Genomic DNA, 6,000 nt, shown 5'->3' with positions numbered 1-6,000 from the left:
CATGAACTTTTCGTCCGACTGGACCTGAACGCGCTTTGGATTTGTTTACCAAACGCCCTAACAAAAGAAGCTATTTTGACATAAATGATGGACATTATCGAACAAAACAAACATTATTGTGGAACTGTGATTCCTGGGAGTGCATTCTGATGAAGATCATCAAAGGTAAGTGAATATTTATAATGCTATTTTTGACTAATGTTGACTGCGCAACATGGCGGACATTTCTTTTGGCTGGTTTGGGTTCTGAGCGCAGTACTCAGATTATGCTCTATCTGTAAAGTTTAAAAAAAATCTGACACAGCGGTTGCATTAAGGGTCTAAAGTTCCATAACACTTGAATTTTCATCAACATTTATAATGAGTATTTCTGTGAATTCATGTGGCTCTCTGCACAATCACCGCATGGTTTAGAACTACTGAACGCGCCAATGTAAAATTAGATTTTTTGATATAAATATGAACTTTATCGAACAAAACATACATGTATTGTGTAACATGAAGTCCTATGAGTGTGATCTGATGGAGATCATCAAAGGTTAGTGATTAATTTTATCTCTATTTGTGCATTTTGTGACTCCTCTCTTTGGCTGGAAAAATGGCTGGGTTTTTCTGTGGCTTGGTGGTGACCTAACATTGTTTGTGGAGCTTTCGCTGTAAAGCATTTTTAAAATCAGACACTGTGGCTGGATTGAAGAGAATTGTATGTTTAAAATGGTGTAAAATACTTGTTGTTTGAACATTTTTTTTGAGAAATTTGATTTATGAGATTTCTGTTGATTTGTATTTGACGCCCTGCAATTTCATTGGCTGTTTGTGAGGGGTTCCGCTAGCGGTCCTAGACAGGTTAAACATCAGCTATCTGAGCAGCTAACCTATCGCTGCAGCTGTACATAGTCCATCTATAAATAGACCACCCAATCTACCTACCCTCATCCCCATATTGTTTTATTTACTTTTCTGCTCTTTTGCACACCAATATCACTACTTACACACCATCATCTGCTCCTTATCATCTGCTCATCTATCACTCCAGTGTTAATCTGCTAAATTGTAATTACTTTGCTACTATGGCCTATTTATTGCCGTACCTCCTCATGCCATTTGCACACACTGTATATAGAGTTTCTTTTTATATTGTGTTATTGACTGCACGCTTGTTTATTCCATGTAACTTTGCTGTTGTTTCTGTCGCACTGCTTTGCTTTATCTTGGCCAGGTCACAGTTGTAAATGAGAACTTGTTCTCAACTAGCTTACCTGGTTAAATAAAGGTGTGTCACGCCCTGACCTTAGATACAGTATCTCTGTATTCTATATATTTTGGTTAGGTCAGGGTGTGACTAGGGTGGCTCCTAAGTTTTTGTATGTCTAAGGTTTTTTGTATGTCTAGGGTTTTGTATTTATAGGGGTTTTGTATGTCTAGGTTGGCCTGATATGGTTCCCAATCAGAGACAGCTGTTTATCGTTGTCTCTGATTGAGGATCATATTTAAGCAGGCCTTTTTCCCACTTTCTGGTGTGGGATCTTGTCTATGTGTAGTTGCCTATCAGCACTATATTGTATAGCGTCACCTTACGTTTGTTATTTTGTTAGTTTGTTCGGTGTTCATTCTTTTAATAAAGGGAATGTACACATACCACGCTGTGCCTTGGTCTCCTTCATATGACAAATGTGACAAGGTGAAAGAAAAAATTAAGAAAAAATGTTCATAAATGACCAGCATGGTCAAATAATAATAATCACAGAAGTTGTGCAACAGGTCAGCACCTCGGGAATAAATGTCATTTGGCTTTTCATAGCTGATCATTGAGTGTATCTCTACCGCTCCTGCTGTCTGTAGGGAGTTGAAAACAGCAGGTCTGGGACAGGTAGCACGTCCGGTGAACAGGTCAGGGTTCCAAAGCCGCAGGCAGAACAGTTGAAACTGGAGCAGCAGCACGGCCAGGTGGACTGGGGACAGCAAGGACTCATCATGCCAGGTAGTCCTGAGGCATGGTCCCAGGGCTCAGGTCCTCCGAGAGAGAGAAAGAAAGAAAGAGTGAAAGAGAATTAGAGAGAGCATACTTAAATTTACACAGGACACCAGATAAGACACGAGAAATACTCCAGATATAACAGACTGACCCTAGCCCACCGACACATAAACTATTGCAGCATAAATACTTGAGGCTGAGACAGGAGGGGTCGGGAGACACTGTGGCCCCATCCAACAATACCCCATGGACAGGGCCAAACAGGCAGGATATAACCCCACCTACTTTGCCAAAGCACAGCCCCCACACCACTAGAGGGATATCTTCAACCACCAACTTACCGTCCTGAGACAAGGCTGAGTATAGCCCACAAAGATCTCCACCACTCAGTAGCTCACCATAAAATGCTTCTAGCCACTTCTTATTAATGGTATCTGTTGCTTTTATACATGTCTTACTACTCAAAAGTCGTCTTTATTTTCGCTCAAAAAACTCCTGTGACTTATTTTTCGAATTGTCATGTTTCGTTTCTAAATGTCTGCGCAAGAGTGAAGGTTTAGTAACAGTTAATATGATTGGATGTTAATTATTTGACTAGGCTACCTGTATTTGACGTTGTGTTGTTATTTCTCTGAACACTAGATGGTTTAATTTTATTTTTGGCAGTGAAACAAGGCTACTCAGGCGAGAGAAAAAACTCACCCAAATGCATAGCCCCTTTGGAAAATAGAAATGTACTGTTTGAAAATGTGAAGAATATATATATATATATATATATATCTTTTTTTTATGTGAACATTACATTTTTAATTTTATATTTTTATTTGGGTACCCCAACGGCATTGTGCGTACTACTCTGATGCATTTTGCCTACAACAAAATATCTTGCAGAGATAGTTTCGCATACTAAGTCTTTCATACTGTAGTTCATTTTGTTTTATTGAAAGTGGCAAATATTCAGTTGATTCGATCCCAATTCCCACAGTAAAGGGAAACATTGATAGTGTTAACTCTAGAAAGTTGAGTGACGTTCAGTCTCATGTTTCTCTCCGTGGGCGTTTGCAGTTGAGAGGGAACATTGGTTGGTGGTACAGTAACCAAAACATGTAGGAAATCACTGCTGTACACCATAACCTCATTTGAATTAATGGACACCCAACAGAATGTGATCTTCCGGAGTGCAGGCAATTATTAATCGCTGGCAGAAACACATTACCTTCATCTATCTACCTCAGTGATGTTGTTAATCATGCAGGAAAAGAGTGCAGGGAAGGAGGACTTCCATGTGTTTTAAATCACAGCATTGGTCTGGGTGTCTGAAATGAACATTTGCTTCAACATATTGCTGAACGAACTGTATACAGATAAAAATGTATACTGTTGCAAAATAATAACCAGCATCTTTCTACTTCACATGCTCCTGTTGAAGGCCCTGCTTTTCAGGACGTGACTTTTAGGATGTTAAGACAACTATCTCTTACAATGTGTGTATAAAATGTTTGTTATGCACAATGTGCAGGTTTCATAACAATTTTGGATGTTTATTTATTATTTCACCTTTATTTAACCAGGTAGGCAAGTTGAGACCAAGTTCTCATTTACAACTGCGACCTGGCCAAGACAAAGCAAAGCAGTGTGACAAAAACAACACAGAGCTACACATAAACAAACGTACAGTCAATAACACAATAGAAACATCTATGTACAGTGTGTGCAAATGTAGAAGAGTAGGGAGGTAAGGCAATAAATAGGCCATGGAGGTGAAATAATACAAATTTAGCATTAACACTGGAGTGATAGATGTGCAGATGTAAGTAGTAGAGATACTAGGGTGAAAAAGAGCAAGAAGATAAGTAACAATATGGGGATGAGGGAGGTAGTTGGGAGTGATATTTACAGATTGGCTGTGTACAGGTACAGTGATCTGTAAGCTGCTCTGACAGCTGATGCTTAAAGTTAGAGAGGGAGATATAAGACTCCAGCTTCAGTGATTTTTGCAATTCGTTCCAGTCATTGGCAGCAGAGAACTGGAAGGAAAGGCGGCACAAAGGAAGTGTTGCTTTGGGGGTGACCAGTGAAATATACCTGCTGGAGCGCGTGCTACGGGTGGGTGTTGCTATGATGACCAGTGAGCTGAGATAAGGTGGGGCTTTACCTAGCATAGACTTATAGATGACCTGGAGCCAGTGTGTTTGGCGACGAATATGTAGCGAGGACCAACCAACGAGAGCATACAGGTTGCAGTGGTGGGTATTACAGGGGGCATTGGTGACAAAACGGATGGCACTGTGATAGACTACATCGAGTTTGCTGAGAAGTGTTGGGGGCTATTTTGTAAAGGACATCGCCGAAGTCAAGGATCGGTAGGATAGTCCGTTTTACGAGGGTATGTTTGGCAGCATGAGTGAAGGAGGCTTTGTTTTGTGAAATAGAAAGCCGATTCTAGATTTAATTTTGGATTGGAGATACAGTCAAACCAGACACCTACCGTCCAGAGTAGTGATGCTAGTCGGGCGGCAGGGTGCGGGCAGCAATCGGTTGAAGAGCATGCACTTAGTTTTACTTACATTTAAAAGCAGTTGGAGGCCTCAGAAGGAGTGTTGAATGACATTGAAGGTCGTTTGGAGGTTTGTTAGCACAGTGTCCAAAGAAGGGCCAGATGTATACAGAATGGTGTAGTCGGCGTAGAGGTGGATCAGAGAATCACCAGCAGTAAGAGCGACATCATTGAGATATACAGAGAAAATAGTCGGCCCGAGAATTGAACCCTGTGGCACCACCCATAGAGATTTAACACACTGAACTCTATCACAGTGAACCAGGCAAGGCAGTCATTTGAGAAGTCAAGGCTATTGAGTCTGTCTAAAAGAATGCGGTGATTGACAGAGTCGAAGCCTTGGCCAGGTCGAGGAAGACGACTGCACCGTACTGTCTTTTATCGATGGCGGTTATGATATCGTTTAGGACGTTGAACGTGGCTGAGGTGCACCCATGACCAGCTCGGAAACCAGATTGCATAGTGGAGAAGGTACGGTGTGATTCGAAATGGTCTGTGATCTGTTTGTTAACTTGGCTTTTGAAGATATTAGAAAGGCAGGGCAGGATGGATATAGGTCTATAACAGTTTGGGTCTAGAGTGTCTCCCCTTTTGAAGAAGGGGATAACCGCGACAGTTTTCCAATCTTTGGGGATCTCAGACAATACGAAATAGGTTGAATAGGCTAGTAATTGGGAGGGTCCAGATTGTCTAGCCCAGCTGATTTGTAGGGATCCTGATTTTGCAGCACTTTCAGAAGCAGGGGGGGGGGGGGGGGGGGGGGGGCTTGGTAAAGTTGCTGCAGGGGGTGCTGAGATGTTGGCCTGGGTAGGGGTAGCCAGGTGGAAAGCATGGCCAGCCATAGAAAAAATGTTTAAAAAATGCTTCGAAACAATTATCGATTATTGGAGATTTATCGGTGTTGACAATGTTTCCTATCCTCAGTGCAGTGGGTAGCTGGGAGGAGGTGCTCTTATTCTCCACGGACTTTAGTGTCCCAAAACTTTTGGGAATTTGTGCTACAGGATGCAACTTTCTGTTTGAAAAAGCTAGCCTTAGCTTTCCTAACTGACTGAGTATATTGGTTCCTGACTTCCCTGAAAAGTTGCATACCACAGGGCTATTCGATGCTAACGCAGAACGCCACAGGATGTTTTTGTGTTGGTCAAGGGCAGTCAAGTCTGGGGTGAACCAAGGGCTATATCTGTTCTTAGTTCTACATTTTTTGAATGGGCATGCTTATTTAAGATGGTTAGGAAAGCACTTTTAAAGCGCAACCAGGCATTCCTCTACTGACGGGATGAGGTCAATAGCCTTCCAGGATACCCGGGCCAGGTTGATTAGAAAGGCCTGCTCACTGAAGTGTTTTAGGGAGCGTTTGACAGTGATGAGGGGTGGTCGTTTGACCGCGGACCCATTACGCACGCAGGCAATGATTGCTGAGATCCTGGTTGAAGACAGCAGAGGTGTATTTAGAGGGCAAGTTGAT

This window comes from Oncorhynchus kisutch, linkage group LG22 (assembly GCF_002021735.2).
Source record: "Oncorhynchus kisutch isolate 150728-3 linkage group LG22, Okis_V2, whole genome shotgun sequence".
Lineage (NCBI taxonomy): Eukaryota > Metazoa > Chordata > Actinopteri > Salmoniformes > Salmonidae > Oncorhynchus > Oncorhynchus kisutch.
This window is presented reverse-complemented; position numbering follows the sequence as displayed.